The sequence below is a fragment of the Erpetoichthys calabaricus genome, chromosome 4 (assembly GCF_900747795.2).
Source record: "Erpetoichthys calabaricus chromosome 4, fErpCal1.3, whole genome shotgun sequence".
NCBI lineage: Eukaryota > Metazoa > Chordata > Cladistia > Polypteriformes > Polypteridae > Erpetoichthys > Erpetoichthys calabaricus.
This window is the reverse complement of record NC_041397.2, coordinates 331,971,841-331,998,852: the sequence shown is the minus strand read 5'-3', so window position 1 is coordinate 331,998,852 and position 27,012 is coordinate 331,971,841. Positions and strand designations below refer to the sequence as shown.

The following is a 27,012-nucleotide window of genomic DNA, read 5'->3' as shown; positions in this document are numbered from 1 at the left end:
TATAGATATAATATAAAAAGGTGATACCCCTCCCTTAGTGATACGGCGGTAAGAAATCAAATAGGAGAAACAATTTGGCTTTCTTTAATGACGGCTTACGCTGTATAACAGAAAAAGGAATAGCAAAACCCAGCTCTGGAGTGGGGGCCCGAAGTGTAGAGTCTGCAGTGGAAGGATTTTCAGGATTGGGTGACGTTATCTCCCATCCACCCATCAGCTTCAAAGGTGTGCCAGGCAATGTTTCAAGGCTTTATGCTCTTTCTTCATGTGCAGCCCCCCATTTAGGTGAATCATGCCATTCCAAAAAGAGGATACAGCTTCATGCTGACTTTGACAGACAAAATTAGTATGCAACAGCCCTGACTGCCCATTTCGCAGTTGTTTCCATCTGTCTTGTCTTATAATCCTTACCTAGCTGTTCTATATGGTGAACCCCTGTGCTAAATCTGGCTCTGTGTCAACTGTGCATGTGAGTAGAAAAAGGAAGACTTATAAGATATATTTGCACAGAGTACAGTGACATATTAAACTTATACTCTTATTACAGCATCTTCTCTGAGATGTCGGTTATAAGAGAGATACAACTGTTAGCAATCGCGCCCCCTGGTGTCCCAGAGTGGTAGCGCTTACCTCAGATGAGCCTGGAAGGTGACCCCCAAACACAAATGTATGACAAGTGCAGTTCAATAAAAAACAAGTCAATAAATAGTCCATAAAAAGGCAGTGCAATTGTGGAGGTTAAAAACACTCAATAAATACTTTAATGTCCCTCTTTGAATGATTCAAGGCATCAGGTTAGTCTCCTCGACAAGATAAGCACACCTCTCTCAGCCCCCCACAAACTGACTCTCATCCCACCTGCCCTCTCCAGCTTCGGCCGAGACACACCTAGCCGGCCCCCCATCATCACATGTGCTGTATTGTGCTGTGTTGGACCTTTGGAGGGACAATCCAAGTCCCCGCTCTTACACTAAAGTTCAGCAGGGAGACCCCTCACAGCACCAGTGCCTTGGCTCCATTGCAGTGGTCTGACCTCCCTGCCTCCCCACCTCCTCTGTACTTTCTTGCACTGCTGATCTTTACTTGAAGTTCACTCTCCTTATCCTCCAACCTACCCCAGTACTGCTCAGCCTTTCCTTTTAAATGTCAGTGGGCACAGTGCTTAATTAAGTGCCCCGAGTGCCATCAGTCTTGAATGAGCTCAGGGCACGCCAAGGCTACAGGGCCGATGTAATATGAAGGGGGAAATGAAGAAGAACGACTGAATCCTTATGTTCCTTTAATTACTATGGAAATAATAAGGAGTCAGAGAGAGTAGAGAAGATGAAGTATGAGGAGTTTTACTGAGAAGAAAAAGGACTTTAAAGTTACTGAGCGAAGTCTCCATTATGACAAGTCTGGGGTCCTACAATGTACTATGACGACCACTTCTAGTTTTGTGGGTGAGGAAGATAAGAGCAGACAGCTCCACATGAAGCAAAATCAACACTGGAGTCTCTCAGGGGTCTCTCATTGGACCCTCATTACTTTATCTGATTGATTCTGGTATAAAAATGGAGGGACAGCAGACACTGATGGTCTTAGATGGTCCTGCAGGAACACGGAAAACATTTCCCCGCCCAACAACACTCCTTATTCCCCGGCCCGCGTCCACCCTCGTTCTCCAGGCATTCACACTGCCTGCTCATGTGCCCGGACGCAACAACTCACCAACCACCCCATAAGTCGCTTTCGTCTGTGCTACAGTCCACATGCACCTCTGAGCCATGTTGACTTTTCATTATTCTTTTCGGTTACGACACATGACCGTGTCCACCATCGAAAACCATGGGAAAGGAACAACAAAGCCCCGCCCAGAAACTCTAACCCTCCTCCCACATGATAGGGAACGCACCTCAGAGCACCGCCCGCCAACTCGAAACGTGTTCCCACGTCCACCCTCGCTCTCGAGGCACAGCTTACTTATGTGCTCGCCCCCAACAGCTCATCAAACACATACTCACTCGCTTTGGTCTGTCCTGCTGTCCAAATCCAGCTGTGAGCCACGTTGACTGTTCATTTGCCCTCCATGGCTACCGCTTCAAATGTATTTCATGGAAACAACACTTCTTTCAATGTTACAGTAATCCCTCCTCCATCGCGGGGGTTGCGTTCCAGAGCCACCCGCGAAATAAGAAAATCCGCGAAGTAGAAACCATATGTTTATATGGTTATTTTTATATTGTCATGCTTGGGTCACAGATTTGTGCAGAAACACAGGAGGTTGTAGAGAGACAGGAACGTTATTCAAACACTGCAAACAAACATTTGTCTCTTTTTCAAAAGTTTAAACTGTGCTCCATGACAAGACAGAGATGACAGTTCTGTCTCACAATTAAAAGAGTGCAAACATATCTTCCTCTTCAAAGGAGTGCGCATCAGGAGCAGCTCATGTCACAGAGATAGAGAAAAGCAAACAAATCAATAGGGCTGTTTGGATTTTAAGTATGCGAAGCACCGTGGCACAAAGCTGTTGAAGGCGGCAGCTCACACCCCCTCCGTCAGGAGCAGACAAAGAGAGAGAGAGAGAGAGAGAGACAGAGAAAAACAAACATGCAAAAATCAATACGTGCCCTTCGAGCTTTTAAGTATGCGAAGCACCGTGCAGCATGTCATTTCAGGAAGCAGCTGCACAAAAGATAGCAACGTGAAGATAATCTTTCAGCATTTTTAGACGAGCGTCTGTATTGTCTAGGTGTGCGAACAGCCCCCCTGCTCACACCCCCTATGTCAGGATCAGAGAAAGTCAGCGCAAGAGAGACAGAGAAAAGTAAGCTGGGTAGCTTCTCAGCCATCTGCCAATTGCGTCCCTTGTATGAAATCAACTGGGCAAACCAACTGAGGAAGCATGTACCAGAAATTAAAAGACCCATTGTCCGCAGAAATCCGCGAACCAGCAAAAAATCTGCGATATATATTTAAATATGCTTACATATAAAATCCGTGATGGAGTGAAGCCGCGAAAGACGAAGCACGATATAGCGAGGGATCACTGTATACAAATTCCTGCATCAGGTAACTGTTTGTTTCTATCAGTCAGGTTTTTCTGGAAAAATGTCATTGACGAAATTGTTGCTCTCAAACTTCGCAACATGGCTGTTGGCTTTGTTTGCCAACATTGGAATAACTTCGGCGACGTGGTGTCTGTTGTTGTTAGTCACAGAAGCATTGTTATACAGTCTGCTCAACAATACGCTGACTACATGACTACGTCCGGAGTCTATGGTGGTGAGGCAGAAATTGTGGCAATGTCCCAAATCCTTCCAGCTACTATCACCATTTACTTCCAAGAACGTCCTCATGCCTCTCCTCGAGTTTACAATCCAGCCCAACGTCTCTCCATATCCCTGCTCTTTAGCGGTCCTTTGGATCATGGGCATTACGAGGTTCTCATGCCTCTCAAATACACACGTGATAACCTTCTAGTGACATCTTTTGACGCTGTCGGTATGTGCACACAGGGTGCACACCCACTTGCTCGCCACACTAATGTGACGTCACCTGCCCACTCTCCTCTTCCTGAAAAACATTTAAGGACACACTCCCCTGAACACACGCATTCCAAACAGGACTTTCAATGCACCTTTTGTTCCAAAAGCTTCTGAGTGCAGAGATATCTGAACGCACATTTAAAAAAACACAACACTAAACGAATGATGCAATGTGAACATTGCCAGCAATGCTTCAAAACAACTCGCGCTCTCAAGAAACACTTACAAACTCATTCCACTCTCACCTTCAATTGCACATTTTGTAACGAGGACTTCACAGGTGAGATGGATCTCCACAACCATATGCAGATCCATTCAACACAAACATTTGTATGCAAAATTTGCGACAAACACTTTCACGCACGTAGATGTCTTACTAACCATCTCAAAACACATTCCCTGATGAATTCTTTTCAGTGTCAACACTGCTCCAAAACCTTCATGCGCCAGAAATATCTCAAAGCACATTTAAACACACACTCCACTGAACAAATGCATTCCAAACAGATCTTTCAATGCACCATTTGTTCAAAAACGTTCCGAGTGCAGAGATATCTCAACATGCATTTAAAAACACACTCCACTGAACGAATTATGCAATGTGAACACTGCCAGCAATGCTTCGAAACAACTTATTCCAATTCCTTTCAGTGTCAGTACAGCACTAAATCATTTATGCACAAACATCGCATTCAGTTTTCTGCAGCTTTTCAAGAAGATACCGCCATTCACGTCCAAGAACATAACATTGGCCTACCTACTGCACTATGTGCTTCTTGCAATGCTCTTCATTGGCCAGCAGAGGTCAACACATCCGGACATTACACTATGTGTTGTCATGCCAGCAAGGTGTCTTTGCCACCGCTATCCAAACCTCCTCTTTTTTTTAGAAGACCTCTTGACTGGCAAGAACCCGCTGTCCCGAAATTACTGTGATCATATCAGGGAATACAACTCTGCTTTAGCTTTCACATCAATGGGCGCAAACATCGTTCAACCATCTGGACAAGGACCGTATGCTTTCAGAATCCACGGTCAAATTTATCACCAGGTCTCTCCTTTATATACCAATCCTGACACGTCACCACAATACGGTCAGCTATATATCTTAGATTCTGCTGAGGCTACCAGTCAACGTTTGCAAAAGGAATGTAATAGCGCTTGCAGTGACATTTTGTTGCTGCAACTAGACAACATGATACGACAGGTTAATCCCTTCACAAAGTCTTACATGCAAATGCATGGCATTATCACTCACAGTAACCCTGTTACTGCTGTACGAATGGTGTTCATGGAAAATCCAAGTCTGGATATGAGAAGGTATAATGCCCCGTCCTGTCAAACTGATGTTGCTGCTATCTTTGTAGGTGAAGACGGGGAACCTCCTGCACAACGCGACATTTGCATATATCCAAGGGGAGACCCCATGGTTTATCCACTGCTGTTCCCTTACGGAGATCCAGGCTGGCACATACAATTGACCCATGTTGAGGAAAAGCGAATCACAAAAAGAACTGTCTTTCTGGAAGTGTTTAGCCATCAATAACTAATTAGGCGTGAGATTGAGCATTAACAGGTCTGTGATGCCCTTGGATGTCCGGAACTGCACGTGCGCTACACTGAATGGATCAATGTGTGTCTACTCGATGCCGAGAGATGTGGGTAAGCCGTTGAACCCCATTCGTGCTGGAGACCAGGGCTTGCAATTGTTCCCCACGAACAAGGAATACCCAGTAAGTGCGGGTCATACACACTGATTACGTCCCTGCCCTTTGAGGATGGCACAAGAGTAGCAGCTGGTAAGAGTGGCACAGTGCAATTAGAAAGGTTAGGCTTAAAGAGATATGGAGGGAGATTTGTCATTATTAATTTAACACATCCGTTATGGAGCTGAACTGTTATTTACTATGTGCGCTATGAATTTATGACAGCATATTTAACATGAGAGTGGTTTTAAATATTAGCTGGTCATACGCACTTGCTCTATAACTAGTTTATAAAGGGTTATGCTTTGATAAAAATGTAGAAATGGTGAAATCTTCTGCCATTAAAGTCATTCCCAGGCTAATTTATAATATTCGGTGTCAGAGGATCACCTTCCAGGTTTATCAGAGGTAAGCGATACCACTGCAGGGCGTGAGGGGGCACAGTCACTAACATTATTGTCTGTCTGTCACCCACTGCAGCGAGAAGACACCCCCTGAGGGTAATTAATAATGCCCCTAATGGCCAGGGGACTATAAAAAAAGTAGACACCCCACAGATTGGCGTCTCATAGCAGATCCAAACTACGAGAAGCACGGAGCTCCCAAAGACAACCCACACTACTGAGCTGATTTTCATTATGGAAGTTGAGAAACTCCTCTTTCTTTTCTTTACATTACCTTTATATGTCATTGCATGTTGTTTTAATTTAGGACTATTTACATTTAAATTAAAAGGGGTAACTTAGCTGACACCCTAACACTTACTTTACGTTTGGAGTGTCCTTCCAAAAATCCATATATAGCAAAATGCAGCTGCACTTATTTATCTATTTTTATACTTTATTTATATCTGCCTTTACATAAACATATTTTTATCCACGACACCAGTGTTTTAGTCCTGTGGACCCACTGAACAGCACATTTTCAAAATGTCTCCATGCCAGCGCACTCTGCTTTGCACCTCCAGCCTCAGACCCCTAATGACATAACAGGGTCCTCTGACGTGAGCAGCCAGACAGAGACCTGCCACTGGAGGTCTGCAGCAAGACCTTTCTGCTTGACACCCCAAGGTTATTGTCAGGAACTGTGCGGAGCTTCAAGCCTTCCTTTATTGGTGAGGAATGGACTAGAAGCTAACCCACCTACAGCCAGCCCCACCTTTTAGATGTCATTTATGTTCGGCATCAGGACAGAAAATCAGTAGGCCATAAAGGTAAAAGACAAAAAGATCAAGATATGAAATATTAAAAATAAAGAGTTACTAAGTAACAAGGTCTTGTAATCTTTGATAAACACAAAAGTGTGATGGCAGCTTAATTGTCATTGTGGCAATTGTGTCACTGACTGTGACTTTCAGAGTGCACTGCTCACCCAACAGAATGACACGTTTAGGCATCAAAACCACAACATGTTGGCACCCACTGAGAAACAACATGGCATCACAGCCAAATGAAATCAGCACATTAAAATGTCATAATAAGCCACAGAACAAAAAGGTGAAACATTTCAAATTAGCAGACATCACAATGTTCCTCCAGACGCTCCTGTGTATGAATATAACGCAGTGGTCACTTGATGGGTGTGCAGGGGACAGAAACGAAGAAGCTCAAAGGAGACCTTTCCTCCAGCGTGGTGTATTATTAACCCCTGAGACAGCCATCCTCTGAGCTTGACTACTCTGAAGTTAGTTTGGGATTCTTTTTTGGGTTTTCTTCTTTCATTAACCTGAGTTTTATAGTTGGTTTGTTTCTCTCTCATTTTGATTTGTTGTTGTTCTCTAAACTGCCTACATATGACCCTCCATCTGCGTCTTGACAAGTCTTTGTGGTATTTGGACTTGTTACAAGAAATGGCTTTATTAAATCTCATTGCTGTGTTTAAGTAGCTTGTTCAGATTTCTATTCACCTTCAGGTTTACATAAGGTCACAATTGCTATTATCACACATGACCATCAGAGGCTCACCCTCCAAGTTCTTCCTAGGTATGTGATACCACCCCGGGCCAGGAGGGGGCACTGTGGCTAACTGTCTTGTCCTTTTCTTCCACCAAAGTACAGAGAAACGCCCAGTGAGGGCAACTGACTCCACACCTTCCAGTCCCTGGGCTCTAAGATCTTGACATCCCAGAAGGAAGTGTCACATCTATCCAGAGCGACCAGAGCTAAGGAGCTCCACGACTTTCAGATGGCAGACAGGAAAGCTGATTAATGCCAGTCACTTTATTACTGTGGCAATAGTTTTGATTCCTATTACGCCATCAAGAGTTTGTTTCTGTTTGGACTTAGAAGTTAACAGGAATGGCCGGGTTGGCACCCCAGCAATTCATCTTCATTTGAGCCTGTTATTCCTTCAGATGACCCCACTATGTACACTGAATTACAGTCGCATGATTAGCTGTTTTGAGGTAATGAGCAAGACCTCCTAATAAAGGGGCCAATGACTGCATATATAAGAAATACACAAAGCATTCACATTTCCTTCACTTTCAATGCCATGTCAGTACAGAGGATACTTACAGTAAGCAGAGAGGGATATGAGGCCGGCCACTAGGAGAATACAGAAGGACACCAGCATCATCACATGGCTGACTCTCCATTCTGCTCTAACTTGAGGCACTGGAGCTGCAAGACAAGCAAGGTGGAGTGAGATCAGAGACTGAAGAGCACATGAACTACCTGATGACGGACAAAGTGGGCATTGGCCATTATTCTAGGCTTTAGCGGCCCACCAGGCCTGTTAAGGTAGCAGATTTAGCAGACGTCCAGCTGTGCCTTCTCTCACTAACAGTCCAAACTAAGTGACTGAACTCCACCAGAATCTGCCGGTAGTTCATCTGATGATAAAGGTGGAAATCAGACATCTTACCTGAGGCCACTCAGCAAACATCTTGAGTCACAAGGCATGAAATGGACTCCAGCAAGAACAAAGAGCTATAATTCAAGGAATGAGCGCTAAGATAGACAGAATAACTTGACTGTGAGCAGGTCCTGATTTTGTGACTGGAAGTGACTTTAAACCAATCATGAGCTGTTAGAATTCCTTTTTAAAAATGAGCTGCACACTCGTATTCTGTCAGAGAGAGGCGCACACACTCACTGATCTTCTAAGGAGCCTTCTGAGGGGACTCAGGACCCCCACTCTCCAAAATGACTGAAAATCTCTACAATGGCCCTCTTAACACAAGAATTACCAAAGCCTAGGAAAAATCTTGTAAATCCGGCCCACTTTAATTCATTTGCACCTGTCCCTCAGCATCTTTTGTCATATAAATGTGCCGATAAAGACAAGCAGCCTGGTATTCCATATCCCCACCGCCGCAGAACGTGCACAAAGTTCTCCCAGCTCATGCCTTGATTGATTATCTGGGAGTGAAGTGCTGGAGTTTTAGAGTGGAAATAATAGATCATTGTTTGGAACACATGTATGTCATGTGTGTTCTGTTTCTACAATAATCTGTGTAAACACATCGTTAAAACAAAACATTTTTCATATTTTAGTAATAAATGACAAATTGTAGACATAAACTATGTATTGTGTGAAGCCTGAAGTCAGTCAGTCATTTCCCAAGTTATCTTTTTTCACTTTTATTCTCTCAGTCGCATTCACGCTATCCCTCCCCTCCTGATCTGACTCTAACTAACAGCGCCAGCATAAATTTATACCCGATCTGATTGTGTACATTTTCAAATAATATTGCATTAGTGCAATGATGTTTTTTGATTGGTACTATTCAGGTCATACAATGATTTCTTCAAAATGTCTCATATATTTGTCTCTTTCTTTTTTTCCGGGGCTGCGCTGACAGCTGCACTGTGCTATAACAAGCTTGACCTGGCGGCGATCAACACACATGTACAGTACAAAGCACGCACGGGGTCTACTGAGAAAAGAAGAGTGTTCATGGCTCACATTGCAGAGGAACATTCTTTCCTCTGCATGTCCTGGAGTTCTGTGTAGACTGGGCAAGATCGGGGGAAAACAACACACGGTCACTGATTACAAGCGCCAGGCATGCAAATGAATATGAATAATATGAATAATGTTGCATCTGTGCCACAATGTTTTCCGAAATGTACTATACAGGTCATAAAATGAATAATTCCAAATATCATATATACTTATGTCTCTGTTTTTTGTCAGTGTGGCTTTGACATCATAGACCATAAGGTGCATACTAATTCAGCGTGAGCAGGAACACTCAGCGCTTGTGTGTCAGCTTTTATCCTTTCAGATCAGAGAATTTTCAGTTCCATTGTCTCAAAACACCACTCACATGTACAGTTATTCCCAGTTTCAGATAAAAAGTAACAGCGTCAGATCCCTGGGGGGGCGGTAGTATGTATCGTGATTGTGACTGAGAGAATCTTTTACAAATACTACAAATTTACAGCGGTGTTACAGATGGAAATCAAATGTATGTGTTTATTGTATAATATTAACAATAAGAGCAGCTCACTACTGAAAATGGTAAATATACAAGGCAGTCAGGATTGAACTGGGGACTCTTGATTATAAGTCAGCAATTCTCACCACTGCGCCACAGAAGCTGTTGCCTCATGCTTGAACCTTTTGTGAAAGTGTTTATTTGATCTTTGGATTTCAGGCTTCACACATTGTATAGTTTATGCCTACATTTTGTCATTTATTACTAAAGTATGAAAAACCTTTCTGTTTTAACAATGTGTTTACACAGATTACTGTAGAAACGGAACACACATGAAATGCATGTGTTCCAAATAATGATCTATTATTTCTATTCTAAAACTCCAGCACTTCACTCCCAGATAATCAATCAAGGCATGAGCTGGGAGAAATTTGTGGTTGTTCTGTGGTGGAGGGGGGGATGTAATTGTAGGCTGCTTGCTGCTTGTCTTGATCGACACATTTACAAGACAAAAGACGCTGAATGAGAAGTGCGAAGGGATTTCCTAGGCTTTGGTAATTCTAGTGTTAATACAGAAGCGTTTTTCATATTTTAGTAATAAATGTTACAAAATGTAAACATAAACTATGTAATGTGTGAAGCCTCAAGTCCAAAGATCAAATAAACACTTTCACAAAAGGTTTAAGGACGATATGACAGTTTCTGTAGTGTTGTGGTAAGAATTGCTGACTTGTAATCGAGAGTCCCCTGGTTTGATCCTGACTGCCTTGCAAATTTACCATTTTGAGTATTGAGCTGTTCTTATTGTTAATAATATACAATAAACACATACATTGATTTGCATCTGTAACAGCCTGTGTACATTTATAGTACTTGTAAAAGTTAGCGTTTTTTTTTTTTCACTTTTAATCTCTCAGTCACAATCACAATACATACTACCGCCCCTCCCAGGGATCTGACGCTGTTACTTTTTATCTGAAAGTGGGAATAACTGTAGATGTGAGTGGTGTTTTGAGACAATGGAACTGGAAATTCTCTGATCTGGATGGATAAAAGCTGACACACATACGCTGGTAAATCTGCCTTCTTCATCTCATTGTCACTTAAATTTTCTTAATTCAGTTTTATTGAATGTCCCTGCTCACGCTGAATTAGTATGCACACTTATGGTCCATGATGTCAAAGCCACACTGACAAAAAACAGAGACATAAGTATATATGATATTTGGAATAACTCAATTTATGACCTGTATAGTACATTTCGGAAAATATTGTGGCACTGATGCAACATTAGATAGATAGATAGATAGATAGATAGATAGATAGATAGATAGATAGATAGATAGATAGATAGATAGATAGATAGATAGATAGATAGATAGATAGATAGATAGATAGATAGATAGATACTTTATTAATTCCCATACTCCAGCAGCAGCATACTGATAATAACAATATTAAATTAAAGAGTGATAACAATGCAGGTATACAGACAGACAATAACTTTGTATAATGTTAACGTTTACCCCCCCGGGTGGAATTGAAGAGTTGCATAGTGTGGTGGAGGAACGATCTTCTCAGTCTGTCAGTGGAGCAGGACGGCGACAGCAGTCTGTCACTGAAGCTGCTCCTCTGTCTGGAGATGATACTATTAAGTGGGTGCAGTGGATTCTCCATGATTGACAGGAGTCTGCTCAGCGCCCGTCGCTCTGCCACGGATGTCAAACTGTCCAGATCCGTGCTTACAATAGAGCCTGCCTTCCTCACCAGTTTGTCCAGACGTGAAGCGTCCTTCTTCTTTATGCTGCCTCCCCAGCACACCACCACATAGAAGAGGGCGCTCGCCACAACCGTCTGGTAGAACATCTGCAGTATCTTATTGCAGATGTTGAAGGATGCCAGCCTTCTAAGGAAGTATAACCGGCTCTGTCCTTTCTTACACAGAGCATCAGTATTGGCAGTCCAGTCTAATTTATCATCCAGCTGCACTCCCAGGTATTTACAGGTCTGCACCCTCTGCACACAGTCACCTCTGATGATAATGCGGTCCATGAGGGGTCTGGGCCTCCTAAAATCCACCACCAGCTCCTTGGTTTTGTTGGTGTTCAGGTGTAGGTGGTTTGAGTCGCACCATTTAACAAAGTCCTTGATGAGGTTCCTATACTCCTCCTCCTGCCCACTCCTGATGAAGCCCACGATAGCAGTGTCATCAGCGAACCTCTGCACATGGCAGGACTCCGAGTTGTATTGGAAGTCCGATGTATATAGGCTGAACAGGACCAGAGAAAGTACAGTCCCCTGTGGCGCTCCTGTGTTGCTGACCACAATGTCAGACCTGCAGTTCCCGAGACGCACATACTGAGGTCTGTCTTTAAGATAGTCCATGATCCATGCCACCAGGTATGAATCTACTCCCATCTCTGTCAGCTTATCCCTAAGGAGCAGAGGTTGGATGGTGTTGAAGGCGCTAGAGAAGTCCAGAAACATAATTCTTACAGCACCACTGCCTCTGTCCAAGTGGGAGAGGGATCGGTGTAGCATGTAGATGATGGCATCCTCCGCTCCCACCTTCTCCTGGTATGCGAACTGCAGAGGGTCCAAGGGCATGACGGACCTGTGGCCTCAGGTGGTGTATCAGCAGCTGCTCCATGGTTTTCATCACATGTGACATCAGAGCGATAGGCCAGAAGTCATTCAGCTCACTAGGATGTGATACCTTTGGGACTGGGGTGATGCAAGATGTTTTCCAAAGCCTCGGGACTCTCCCCTGTTCCAGGCTCAGGTTGAAGATGCACTGTAGAGGACACCCCAGCTCCAACGCACAGGCCTTCAGCAGTCTTGGTGATACTCCATTTGGACCCGCTGCTTTGCTGGGACAAAGTCTCCTAAGCTCTCTGCTTACCTGGGCTGCTGTAATTGTGGGTTGGGGTAAACTCTCTGCTATGCTGGTATCAGCAGAAGGATGGGTGGAGGGTGCAGTAATCCGAGGTGAGACTGAGAGTGGGTTAGGGTGGTCAAACCTGTTAAAGAAGTTGTTCATCTGGTTTGCTCTTTCCACGTCTGTCTTGATGGTGGCACCCTGCTTTGAGCTGCAGCCAGTGATGATCTTCATCCCATCCCACACTTCCTTCATGCTGTTATTCTGCAACTTCTGCTCCAGCTTTCTCCTGTACTGCTCCTTTGCCACCCTGAGCTGGACTCGGTGTTCCTTTTGCACGCGCTTGAGCTCATGCTGATCACCACCTTTAAAAGCCCTTTTCTTCTGGTTCAAAAGGCCCTTGATGTCACTTTTAATCCATGGTTTGTTGTTAACATAGCAGCGTACTGTTCTTACTGGAACTACAATGTCCATACAGAAGTTGATGTAGTCAGTAGTGCAGTTAACAACCTCCTCAATGTTCTCACTATAAGATCCCTACAGGATATCCCAGTCTGTAGTTCCAGTCTCTCAGGGCCTGCTCTGCTTCAGGGGACCACCTCCTGAATGAGTGTGTAGTTATAGGTAGCTCCCTCACTCTTGGTTTGTAGTGAGGCTGAAGCAGACCCAGGTTATGATCTGCTTTCCCAAGCGCAGGCAGTGGGGTGGGTCCGTATGCGTCTTTAACGTTTGCATACAGTAGATCAATAGTCCTATTTCCCCGGGTGTTATAATCCACATACTGGGAGAAGGCAGGTAATGTTTTGTCCAGCGTTACATGGTTGAAGTCTCCAGTGATTAGCACAAGTGCCTTGGGGTGTTGTGTTTGTAATTTAGCAACAGCAGAATGGATGATGTCACTCGCTGACTCCACATCCGCCCGAGGAGGGATGTAAACAATAACAACAATGACGTGTCCAAACTCTCTGGGAAAGTAATAGGGACGCAAACTTACGGCCAACAGTTTGAAGTCCCTGCAGCAAGTGGAGAATTTAACGTTAACATGTCCAGAGTTGCACCATCTTATATTGACATACAGTGCGAGTCCTCCTCTTTCTGCTTCCCGCAGGTATTTGCATCTCTGTCCGCTCTAACTGTGATAAACCTGGGTAGCAAAACGTTAGCATCTGGGATGTTAGTTGTTAGCCACGTTTCACAAAAACACAACGAAACTCCATTCTCTGTAGGTCCTGACATTTTTCACCAGCTCAGCCAGTTCGTCGATTTTATTTGGTAGCAAGTTCACTTTTCCCAGGATCACAGAAGGCACCGAAGGTTTGTATCGCCACTTTCTCACTAAACGCTTGGCTTTTATCTTAGCGCCGGCTCTGCCGCTGCGATACGATCTTCTTACCTCATCTGGTAAATAGGGAACCACACCGGCGCGGGCATTTGTTCTCAGCGCTTGAAGTTGACTACTTGAATAGACAAGTCTCGGCGTGTAAAAATCCATGTCCAAGTAGTAATAAGTAGTAAAAAGTGTCCTGGGAATGAGTCCACAAAACAGAAAGTGGTAGGAGTTAACAGTGAAATAGAGAATAAGAAAAGAGAAAAAATAAAGTCATACACGGAGCTACTGGAATAGCTGCCACTCACGGCGGCTTACCTTAAAAGCTGTAAATGCCTGATAGTGTGACAGTGGCAGAATAACATTTTCAAATATGTTTCCCTTCATGTCTCTTTCTCTTGTTCTCTCCCTCAGAACAGATAGCTGACAGATTGGAGTCTCTCTCTGTGTTTGACGATCAGAAATGGCATACTGTGCTCTGATGGCTGTCCAGTAGAATTCGAAGCACTGAAAATGCATACTCTGTCCCTCGTCCTGAGTTGCTCAGAGTCACAGATGATGTTTTTGTACCTTTTGCTGCTCTCCACTGTCAGTGCCAAGGTGGATGGACTGGCATTACCTTATGGCCTACCTGGACACGAAGCCATAGGGGAAGGATTTGGATAGACTGGCGCCCCAGCTGGGTTGGCTGCAGGTGCCTTTCCTGGCTAGGAAGATGTAATGGAAGGATAAGGAAAGACTGTCTCTTGGGACCATCTATTCCCCCAGGAAGCCAGGTTTCAGCATCCCTTGGGTATAGCTGCCATCTGTACACCTGCAGTGCACCTTGTGAATTGTAGTCCTGATGGTCAGCCCTGTCAGGGTATGTGGGTACCACCAGAGAGGGAGCTGAAGGGAGAGGATTCACACTCTGTAAGGAGGTTCCACCTGACTTAGAAGTGCTTCCAGGGTGTAACCATGTGGCACCTCATCCAGGCAAGTTGTACAAGGCTGGAGGAGTATAGAAGAGAATAATGATGGAAATTGTGATTGTGAGGACTCATTTTGGAGAAAGAACCTGAAAAGGTGTAATAAAATTCATTTTATTTGCACCCTTGACTGTGTATGAGCACTTGTGTCTGGTGCTTTCTGTTCTTGTGTGCTGTGTATTTAAGTTTAGGTCCCTCTTAATCTTTGACTTTGTATATTAGTTTCTCTGTGGTTTTCCTACAGAACTCCTAGGTGAGACCCAAACAATAGTTCAAGCCCAGGGCCCCACCAAGTCTGCCCCTGTCCATGACACATGGCTTCTAAAAAGTAGACACTCGTGTTAGATATGAAATATCATGCTATGTTTGTAGATCTTGTTCATTTATGGTGCGCATATTTCAAACCAAATAAAAAATGCATATCAATGAACGAATCTCCACATCACACAAAGTGGCTGGAAATGCAGTGCCAAGGAGCCAATGACACCCAGCTGTTGAAGTTGAAGTTATCAGAAAAGTATAAGAAAAGAAGTAAACGGTGCCTCAAATACATTTTTCATTCACAGATTCAAGGAAAAAAATATACTTGTATAGATAAAAGAAGACATGAAGTGCTCATAATGAAATTGATCCATCCTTCAGTTCCAAAATGATTTTATGTTTCAGTTCCTGTACTGTTTAACCACACAGCTAAAGACAGGAATTCAATCTAAATGGGAGTCCAAGTCAAGTGCATGGCCGTCTCCCAAGCCTGGCCTGTTCACGTTCAGTGTGAGATTTCCACATTGTCACCGTTTATTTAATGCCTCAGAGACACACGGGCCCTGAGATGTGGCCTTGTATGAGCCACTGTGGCTGTGTGAGGGGAGGCTGTTTATGATAAGGCTGGCACTGGCCTTTAGTGCAGTGCTTCTGAAGAATGGGCTGATCTCATACAGGAGTAGCTGATTCAGAAAATAAATGGATGAAGGGGAACCTTATCTGTCTAAAAGTAGACATCTAGCAATGAACCTCATTCACCCATGGAGCAGAGGAATGAAAACAATTCACAGAGCACTCAGCTCTGCCTGGCCAGGAACTTCAGAAACTAAGATGAAGTGGCAAAAGACGAAATGTAACAGCTGCCATTGTTTGGATGACTGTAAGACTAATCAAAGCATAACCTTACAGCTCGCATGGCAAGCCAGTGACTGTGACAGAATGTTCTTTTGAAAAGATTCAAAGTGACCTCGGCAAATTTTGCCCAAATTGGACATGAAATTTCACATTTTTACAGGTGAAGTTCAGAATTCTCCATGTGACAATAAACACCAAAAGACTCAAACAGACTGCTGGAGTGAAGACGAGAAAGCACCAATGAATGTAGAGATCAAAGCTAAGGGGTCATCCATCTTACCAGCTGACAGACCAGGCCACTACAAGACACACTCAGCCATGTGGAGCCAATCAGGGCCGCCGGTTAATCTCCACTCACACATTCAGATGTAGGAGTTGAATTTGGAACAACTGCTCTTTCTTTCATTCCACCCTGCAGCCTACATCTTCTTCTCTCAGATTTTTTAATTTCAAAGGTGCCACTCCAAAGGTAAAACTTGGGGAGTGAAGATTATGTTATTGAAGAAGTGGAAAAGAGACAGCAGGTATACATTTCAAGCTGATGTAACAAGGTGCTTGCTGATGCAAGGCTATTGATGCTGACTGAGATTATGGAAAATAAACCATAAGGCTTGCAGCAAATAAAACAATTATATAATGATCACTATCGAAAATAAATGCTGGAGAACTGACGGGACAACATTTTTATTTATTAATTTTATTGTAATCATTCCATACAAATAGATCAATTCATAACAAAAAGAAAAAAAATATTGAAGACAAATCAAACCCCATCCCTGAGAAGGAGAGCTTAGCCAAAGGAGAATTGCTTAGGGCTTTTTAATAAGGCAACAATAAACAAAAGAAAGGAAGAAATATATATAGATAAATAAAAAACGGAGAAGGAAAATAAATGCGGTAACAGTTATTTCTCTTATTCTAAAATAAAATTGATTAAATCCTGCCAGGTTTTGAAAAAATTCTGTACAGATCCTCTAACTGAGAATGTGATTTTTTCCAATTTCAAATAATATAAAACATTGGTTTCCCACTGACTTATCAGAGGAGAGTTAGGATTCTTCCAATTTAACAGAATAAGTCTGCGTGCCAAAAGTGTAATGAATGCAATCACCGTTTGCTTGTCCTTCTCCACCTCACGTCTGTCTGGAAGAACCCCGAACAGAGCTGTTAACGGGTTAGGAGGGATTGTGACCCCAAGGCTTGTCTGAAAGGCACTTAAAAATTTTGGTCCAAAATGATGTTAGTTTGGTGCAGGCCCAAAACATGTGACCCAGTGAGGCAGGAGCTTGGTTGCAGCGTTCACAGGTTGGATCTTGCTCTGGAAACATTTTGGACACTTTTAAGCGAACCAGATGAGCTCGTTATATAATTTTAGGTTGAATAATTCTATGCTTTGTGCATATAGAACTTGAGTGAATTCTCTGCTTTGCTACCTTCCACTCCTTTTCTGATATATAGATTAAGAGATTTTCTTCCCAATGTCCTCTTGGGTCTTTGAAAGGTAGGGACTCCAATAAGATTTTATATAATGCGGAAATAGTGTTTAATTCCTCGAAATTGAGCAGCATTTTTTCCAGCATGGTTTTCGGGTACGAGGTGAGGAAAATCGGACAGTTTCTGTTTAACAAAATTTCTAATTTGAAGATAGTGAAAGAAATTGTTCAAAAGATGTTGTCTATATATAGATCTCTGAGCATTTTAATCCCAAAACTTTTCCAGGTATTAAAAACTGGATATACTTGCGAAGGTTGAAAGAAGTGGTTCTCTTGCAGAGGTGCCGCGAATAAAAGATTTTCCATCTTAAAATGCTTTCTAAGTTGGTTCCATATTCTGAGTGAGTAAAGCACAATTGGGTTATTAGTATATTTGCGATAACTTACATTTATTGGAGAGCAGAGCAGGGAGTATAAAGAAGTACTACAGGATTTTACTTCTACTGCGGACCAAGCCTGTGTATGTTAATTTATTTGTGTCCAGGTTTTTATGGCTTGTATGTTTTCTGCCCAGTAATAAAACTGAAAATTAGGTAAAGCCATGCCACCCTCTGCCTGAGGTCTTTGTAGGGTCGCTCTTCGGATATGTGGGTGTTTTGAGTTCCAAATGAATGAGGTTATTGTTGAATCTAATTGCTTAAAAAATGATTTATTGATATATATTGGAATGTTTTGAAATAAAAAAAGAAGTTTAGGAAGGATATTCATCTTAACAATGTTAATAATTCTTCCGGCTAGAGTGAGATGAAGGGTTGACCATCTATGCAAATCTTGCTTAATTTTTTCCATACAGACGGCACAATTTTGTTGATAAAGAGCTTTATGTTTACTTGTGATATTTACCCCTAGGTATTTAAACTGATCTGCTATGGTAAAAGGTAGGGTGTCCAATTTAATATTATATGCTTGTGAATTCACTGGAAAGAGTATACTTTTATTCAGATTAATTCTGAGACCGGATATCTTTTGAAATTCTGTTAGTGCTGTTAGAACTGCAGGCACAGTGTTTTCTGGGTCTGATATATATAAAACCATATCATCTGCATGTAGAGAAATTTTCTGTTCCAGTCCTTCTCTGATAATCCCCTTTATCTGATAAGTATTTTGACAGTGAACCGCCAGTGGTTCAATGGCGATTGCAAACAGCAGTGGTGACAAGGGACATCCTTGTCTGGTACCACATTCTAGCTTAAAGTAGTCTGAGCAAATGTTATTAATACAAACTGAAGCTTCTGGATTGGTATACAGTAGTTTCATCCATGCACAAATATTCGGGCCAAACCCAAATTTCTCCAATGCAGTGAAAAGGTAGTTCCATTCAATCATATCAAATGCTTTTTCTGCATCTAATGATAGTAATATCTCTGGGGTGTTTGATTTTGCTGGTGAATATATTAGATTAAACAAGCATCGGAGATTGGAAGATAGATGTCGGCCTTTAATAAATCCAGTTTGATCCTGTGATATTACCGAGGGCAGCACTTTCTCCATCCTTCTAGCTAGAATTTTTGAGAGTATCTTAACATCATTATTCAGGAGTGAAATTGGTCTGTATGATGCACATTATAACAAGTCCTTATTTTGTTTAGGAAAGACAGTGATTAATGCTTGATGAAATGTTTGAGGTAGTATTTGGTTGTCTCTAGCTTCTGTAAATGTTGCCAATAAGAGGGGAGCTAGCTGAGTGGAGAATTTCTTATAAAATTCTATGGGGTAACCATCAGGGCCTGTTGATTTCCCGCTTTGTAGTGACTTTATAGCATCTAGTAATTCTGTTAGCATCAGAGGTTTATCCAGTTCCTCAGCACTTAAAGCATCTATTTGTGGTGTCTGTAATGTATCTAGAAATGCATTAGATTGTGTGTTGTCTTATTTCAACTCAGTAGAATATAAGGATTTATAATAATCTCTAAATGCGTGCATTATATTTTTATGGTCAATGATTTCTTCTCCATTCGTGTTGGTGATTACTGGTATTGCATTGAGAACTTCTTGTTTGTGAATTTGTTGAGCTAAAAGCTTATTAGCTTTTTCTCCGTGTTCATAGTAATGATGTCTTGACTTATAAATAAGTTCAATTTCTTTAGTTATTAAGATGTTGAGTTCTGTATGCAGGGCCTGCCTTTTCCTGTGAAGAGCTTCACTTGGACACCTGGTTTGTTCTTCATCTATTCTAGTAATTTTGCTTCTTAGCTCTGACACTTTCTTGGTTTCTAATTTATTTTTGTGGGAAAGATATGAAATAATCTGTCCTCTTAAGAAGGCCTTTAGAGTTTTCCAGAGTGTTCCTGCAGAAACCTCTGTGGACGTGTTGTCTCTAGGAAGAAGCTGATTTGTTTGGATATAAATTCTGTACAGTTCTCGTCTGCCAATAGAAGAGGGTTAAGATGCCATCTGCGAGGTGAGTGTGAGGGGCTTAATGCTTTTAGCTCCAAGACTAGATGGGCATGGTCGGAGATAACAATTGTGTCATTATTTGCACAATTTAATCGTAGGCAGGAAATTATTATCTATAAAAAAATAATCAATTCTTGAGTAGCTATAATGCACTGGTGAGTAGAACGAATATGTTCTTGAGTTTGGGTTAAGAAACCTCCAGGGGTCTGATAAGTTGTGGTCATTTAAAAACTGTGTAATTGTCTTTGCAGTGTTAGATGTCATCCCCCCTGTCACAGGAGTCCTATCTAAGAGTGGATTTAAAACACAATTAAAGTCCCCAGCCATTATAATTTTATGAGTGTTCACATTGGGAATGGATGCAAATAGATTTTGCATGAATTCCTTATCATCGGCATTGGGTGCATAAACATTTATCAAAATCATTTTACTGTTATATAAGTTGCCCATGACCATCACATATCTCCCTTCAGGGTCCGACACTACATCTGATGCTACAAATGGAACTGTTCTATGTATGAGAATTCCCACCCCTCTAGTTTTCTTTATAAAGCTAGAATGGAACATTTGGCCAGTCCAGTCTTTTTGTAGTCTGAACTGATCCTTGCTTAGTAAGTGGGTCCCCTGTAAAAATATTATTTTAGCGTTTAAGCCTGTTAGGTGAGAGCATACTTTCTTTCTCTTTAATTCGTGATTCAGGTCTTTAACATTCCAGCTCACAAAGTTAACTGTCCCATCATGGAGACATTGATTCTGAGTTTTTAATGTCATTTTATAGTCTTAACTGGTAGTGAGGCAGTTTTAATCTTAATTTCAAAATTCCCCATGAGTTATTGCATTTTAGCCTATTGTTGCATTGATATTTATAGTTATAAAGATTAGAAGAATAGATTAGATATAGCCTCCTCTCCTTCTCTCCCCCCTTTAAATACTCCCCCCCCCCCATTTTGCCTCCCCACATGAGGCTTGATCCCACTTCACGATGTCCCGGTCCTCCGGCATACAAAGAGACAGAGCACGTCCAAAACAAAGCAAACCCCACCCCGCAGCAGCATTAGAGAATTAAAGTAAAGAGATATCTATTGCAGCTGAATTCTTAATACTATCTGCCAAAAATATAATCATTAACAGTCTTTAAGCTTAAAATAATCTTCAGCAATTTTAAGATATTAAGATATTAAGGATAAACATAGTAAATACTAATGTAATAGTATAATGTAATAGTAGAAATAGCAGAAATAGCAATAAACCAAGGGTATGATGTTAAACAGTCTACTTTAAGGTAGTAAAAAAAAAAAAAAAAACAACCCTACTTTAATTACTTCCACACTTTCACACTCCCGTCTATAACTGTAATTAAGACATAAACATATAATGTCCAAGTAAAGAAAAGGATGTATAATTATAATACCAGTCTCTTTAAAAGTGGATCCAACAGCAGATGACAGGTCCTTCCCATGTCTTGACAGAATACGGCTCTTTATTAACTTTCAAAAGAGTGTCGGAAACAGCTTCTTTAATTCCTTTTCAGCTTCCTCCTTGGTTGGAAATACATAATATTGATCTTGAACTTCCACTTTCAGTTTGGCGGGATACAAGAGGCTGTATTTGATATCGGCTTTTTAATGTTAAAGTAGGCTGCGCATTTTGCAGCTGTTAATGGTGAGAAGTCAGGGAAAATATGAATAAGATTATTTTCAAATATAATTTCTTGCTTGTGTCTGAGAAGTGCCATCACATCAAGCTTACATCGCAATCGCTCGAAGCGGACAATAAAAGACCTTGGTTTAAAGGTGCTTGATCTGTATGTGCGATAAGTAGCTGCTATCTCAATGTCGAGTTTAAAATCATCTCCAATTATTTTCTACTGCAGATTTCACTGGGTTTGAGCTTTCTCATTTCTCAGGTATACCCTTCTTATATTATTTCTTCTGCACCCATCTTCCAGGGCCGCAAGTCTGTCTCCGAGTTTTTTGCATTCGGAATTCGCAGCTGTGGCTTTTTCATCGGCATTAGATGCCAATTGTTCTGCTGTTTCAACTCAAGCCATGAATGCCTGCTTAATGTCATCCAGCTGATCTGTAACGTCATTAATTTGGTCGGCAAGAATTTTCAGTTTGGATCTATTTTCTTTGAAGTGTTCCTCTAATTTCTCCAACAGGCTTTTAAAGTTCACGTCAAAACGTTGAAATAGACGCGTTTCCCGGTCTTTGTTATCCTTCTTAAGCTCAATGTTAGACTTCTTAAGCTCATTCTTAAGCTCATTCTTGTTATCCTTCTTAAGCTCATTTATGGCCGTAGCCATGGCAGTGGCCAGTGTAGCAATCATCTCTTTCAGTTCAGTTTTCAGTTCGGAGAGTTTGTTTCGGATTTCGTGCTCTGCGAGTGGAAATGCAGCTCCTGTTACAGCAGGTGCTGCGGGCTCACGATGAGTAGATGAGAGCACATCCTGCAGGGCCTTTTCTAGTCTCAAATGATCCTCAGAAATCGGCGATCTTTCGCGACCTGTATCACCTGTATCACTTGCACCTTCGCTCCCATTTTCACTCTCGACTGGAGACGATACAATGGAGCGGGGTCCCAGGAAATCTGCGCATTCATCTGCCTGTTCCAGGTCAGTCTCTGAGAGGCCATACCTTGCACTTGGGCCTGATGTCTGTCCAGACTTTGATGCAGCTTTAAGTTTCTTTTCCGGTTCTTTCTGACTTTTCTTCTTGTTACTCATGCTTGTATATCGTAGTGGAAGTTCCTTGGTCGGGTTAAATACAGGATACCTCAAAATAATATGAAATATGTGGGAAAATAAAGCCGCTGCTAGCAGAGCTCTGCTTCAGACATCCATCTCCTATAACGGACGAGACCAAAATAGTTCCTTATTCAGTTTGAAAAATTGAAGTTTACTTCATGTCCACTAGGACACAATGGGCATTGTCCACTTTAATAGGATGTCAGTGGCTCCCGAAGCCTTTAAAAAATACAGAAATTCAGAAAACACTAACACTCCATGACGATTTCTGAAGATCATTTCTTGGAGTTCCTGAACCGAATGATTATACTTCTACCATTAGCCGTCATCTGTCTTTCTCATATCCAACAGAGCCAATCAAAGATGACTTGACATCTCTAAAATCCTTTGCCAGGACAAGACATTCATTCATCTTATGCTTGTAACCCCAAACTGAGTTCTTGACAAACTCTGAAGGACGTGCTCAGGTACAACTAAGAAGGCACTGACCTGCACCTGGAAGTCATCTGTGCTGCTCTTATGAGAATCTACACCTCTCCTTGAAAACATCTCTCATGCTCTCTCTTTGTGGATTTGAAGGTCGTGGGGCTGGACACGTTCTAAAACTCCCCCTGAACATGAAGGAGTACCACTAGCTCTAACCTCATCTCTTCACTTCTCGTCCTGTGTGCATGTGAATGAGCGTACTCTGAACAGGATTCGCTTATCAAATGAATCTCTTGTGGACGTATCTGTCACATCAGAGTCACATTTTTCCTTATGAAATTGTAGAGGACACAGCAAAGAGGCTAAGATCAATGTGAACTCAGGCAGAGCACACCAAACACTGACCACCGGCGAGTAAAGACACGGCATCAGTAAATGAATCTACTCGAGGTGGAGTTACTGACTTGAACCTGGCGTGACAGTAACACCTACCACACAATATGGGGCACCTCCGGAAATGCCTGATGTCCCTCAAACTGCTTCTTCTCTGCCATGTTAAATTAGCACTCTGAACAGACGAGCAAAACTTGGCTTTCTCAGATTTAGTCACCAGTGTGTGACACGAACAGGGAGAGCTGTGATGAGTTCACTCTTAGCTTTTAAAAGCGTTTGTCTAAATTTCAAACAAGAGCACAACTGTGACTTACAGCAAGAAAGAGTGAGCAGACTGTTCAACGTCATGAAGGTTCAAAATTCAAAGAGAGAGGGGACCAATAAACTGGGAATCTCACTGAAATGGCTCATCGTGAGAAGGTGAAGAAGACAATTCATTCATTAACATCAGCCATCCATTCCACTTCCTTACACTTCAAAACACCACAATACATCAAAGTCCTACTTTACCTGCCTTTACAGAATAATTGTATTTATTTTAAGTGTATAAAGTAGGTGTACAGCGCCTACCTTCAGCGCCATCTGCTCCACTGCCATGTAGTGATTCTTCTATGGTACAGTAGTCATCAGTGTGCTTCACCGATACTCTGATCTTGTCTGCCATCTTTATGAACGCTGTAGAGGGATTGAAAGAGAAAGAAGTTCCAGTTATTTCTAATCCAGGATTCCGTTGTTCTTCTGATATCTTCAGGCAGGTCAGCTAAGCAGAGATCACCAAATACAAACAAGTAGGAGCTCAAAGTTATATTGTGAAAAGCCTTGTGCCTGTCCCACAAAAGGGGGGCGCGTGATTTTGTGTTTTATCAAATCAGTGAAGTGTTACCAAGGTGCCAATAAGATGAACCAGGCCGTCATTCCTACCACACTCCTCACTGCAGACTAACTGTCCATGAAGACATCTCTCACCACTTGGAATTACTTTACTGCTACTCTGGAATTCCTCCTACAGCTGTGTCTCTCTTGTAAACCTGTCAAAGTAGTGCAGCTATCTATCCATCTATCATTCCATTTATTTATCCATCTGTCTATCTACAGTGTGTATAGAAAAGAATCCTGACTGAAAATCTGTGGAGTGACTTGAAGAATGCAGTCCACCAGCGGTCACCATCCAGTCTGACTGAGCGTGGACAAAGGGGGTTCTTTGCTAAACACACTGTATCTATAAACAGTGACATAACAGTACAATAATGAAGGAAATGCAAGTGAAGGCGACTGTGTAGAGTGTGTATGTGCACACACACACACACACACACACACACACACACACTGTCACACACACATGACTAGGGGACAGACGAACGGCCCGATCGCACGTGAAACCACGAGAAACAGGGATTCAGAATGTGGCACTAATGCTCTCTTCTCCTTCACACCCACAGGAAAACAACAAAATAAAAAGCCTTACTGCAAGAAACAGCTCTGATCTTCCCCAAAAAATAACACCATATTGCTCTGTTAAGTTCATCGCACCTCCAGCTTCCTTCTGACGTCATCTCCGACAATTCTCCAACCCCCATCATTTCTGTCTGCCTAGCTCCTGTTTTCATTAAGCATCCTCTATAAAAGCTCCAAGAACCCATACTTCCTTGTCAAATGTGTATTTATTGTGCAACTTTCACTGTGGCACCCTTGAACTGGAACTTACGGCCAGTATATGGAGATGCTCCTTAACTCTTTACCTGTCTTGTGTCTCTTGATTTATTACAGATTGGCGTAGTTGACAGGATACTTTTCTCGCATCATGTCCAAAGAGCAAAACCTGAATTCAATATTGAGCACCGTTTTGACAGAGCTCCATACCGTCAAAGTCCAACTGGGTGAAATCCGGACAAAGCTGTTGGAGGCGGAGACCCAACTCCTCGCTGCAGATGCGGTAAAACCGGAGGCCACTTGACCTCCACCCCGTCCTCTAGTGGTCTTAGCAGAGGGGGATGATATCGAGTCATACCTTTTAATCTTTGAGCGCACTGCTATGTGCATTATGTGGCTGAGGCTGCAGTGGGTGCACACACTCGTGCCATACCTCAAGGACTCGCGCAGCATGCTTATTACAATCTCCATGACGAGGAGGCCGCCAACTATGACACCCTTAAGGCTGAAATACTGAAGTGCTATGGCATTACTTCCGCCCAGCAGGCAAGGAAATGGCGGCAGCGGAAATTTGATCTAGACAAGCCTGAACGGGCACAATGTCTTTGAGATCTGGGGCAAAATCGGGCAGTGGCTGATGTCAGACATCAACAATGACCGCCATGTAGTAGAACAAGTCTCATGCAAGGCCCTTGTAAATGCTGTGCCTGACCACCTCGCCCAGCCGGTTCGGACAGAATCATATAAGAACATGAATGGCCTTACTGAGGTGCTTAAGCGCCATCTGGTGGCTTCCAAGGCGGAGAGGTCAGAATGGTGTGCTCGTCTAACCAGACAGGCACGTGTTGAGAACCCTGAGTACCTTCAATGCAACTCTGAGCCTCCGGTTATACCAAAAGAAAAGCTCTCCAGCTCCCACGCTGTTTCAAGTGCAGCGAACTGGGGCACATCATCACTGCTTGCCCGCTCAACAGCGAGCCGATGGATTGTACCTGGACAAAAGGAGAAAGGTATTGTGTCATGTCCAATATCTTATCTTTCACCAACAAGGGAGTGGTGTTAGTGAATGGACACCGGGTGATCGCTATGTTTGACTCCGGGAGCAACATGTCTGTTGTTGCTCGCTGTTTCATCCTACTGCAACAATGCAATAGAAGAGCACAAATTTACAGATGATGACAACTGCCTTCTAAGTTGATTTAGATTTCCAAGCGTTATCTTTTTGGAGCTCTTGATATTTTTAAGATGAAATGCAGTAAAGTGTATGTATTACATTAAAGAGATACATTTTTACCTTCATTTAAATCTACTCTATATATATAAGCCTAAAAGTGTGACAATTTTGAGCAACGATTTTATGTGATGTTTTTGTCACGCTTTAAATTGGGCTTATTTTAAAACCTACATATATATGTTTGGTATCATTCTTTTCATAATTTATCTAACTTTAATGTGATGTTGTTAGATTTTAAGATTCTTATTCCATTTTTAAATTATAAACTAAAATATCAAGAACTCGCATCCCGCGAGACAAGATTTTGTGCCAACAGATTTAACCACACCAGGGGGCAGAAATAAAAGACAAAGAGTAGATGACAAAGACAGCTGCTGTACAGGTTTTTAAATGTTCGAAGTGCCACGCGAGATGTGCATCAAGCAGAAGCAGCAGCAGTGGTGGTGGTGGTGGTGGCGGCAGAGGCAGCAGCAGCAAGCCAGCAGCTGATCGAGCAAAGAGGAGGTAAAAAAAACTATTTGTTTTCCATTGTATCACCGTTTAAGAGGGAGTTTCGAAGGAGTCTCCTTGGGGTGCATTCAAGTGCAGGCAAGGGGGTTTGGCTAGCGAAGCGAGAAGGGTGTAAGTCCCCTAGTAATGTATACTGTTAATAATTAAACGTATGGGCAAGGTGGTGCAGTGGTAGTGATGAGCTTGGGCCCCGTTCAAGGATTGATCCTGCCTTGTGCTGTATGCTTGCAAGGACTGGTGCGACCCTGGATAGA

The 27,012-nt window shown here is 42.4% G+C and overlaps 2 protein-coding genes and 1 long non-coding RNA gene across 35 annotated transcripts in view; 1 reads left to right on the top strand and 2 right to left on the bottom strand.

Annotated features, from left to right (window-relative positions):
- LOC114641392 (C-type lectin domain family 5 member A-like) overlaps window positions 1–27,012 on the bottom strand; it is a 1,576,682-nt gene that overhangs the window by 951,343 nt on the left and 598,327 nt on the right. The gene's annotated exons all lie outside the window — the stretch shown is intronic.
- LOC127527375 (CD209 antigen-like protein E) overlaps window positions 1–27,012 on the top strand; it is a 381,022-nt gene that overhangs the window by 174,779 nt on the left and 179,231 nt on the right. The window lies entirely within an intron of this gene.
- Window positions 24,021–27,012, bottom strand: part of LOC127527404 (uncharacterized) — a 47,793-nt gene continuing 44,801 nt past the window's right edge. Inside the window, exon 3 of the long non-coding RNA XR_007934725.1 lies at window positions 24,021–24,039. This is a non-coding gene — a long non-coding RNA (uncharacterized LOC127527404). The remainder of the gene's footprint in view (window positions 24,040–27,012) is intronic.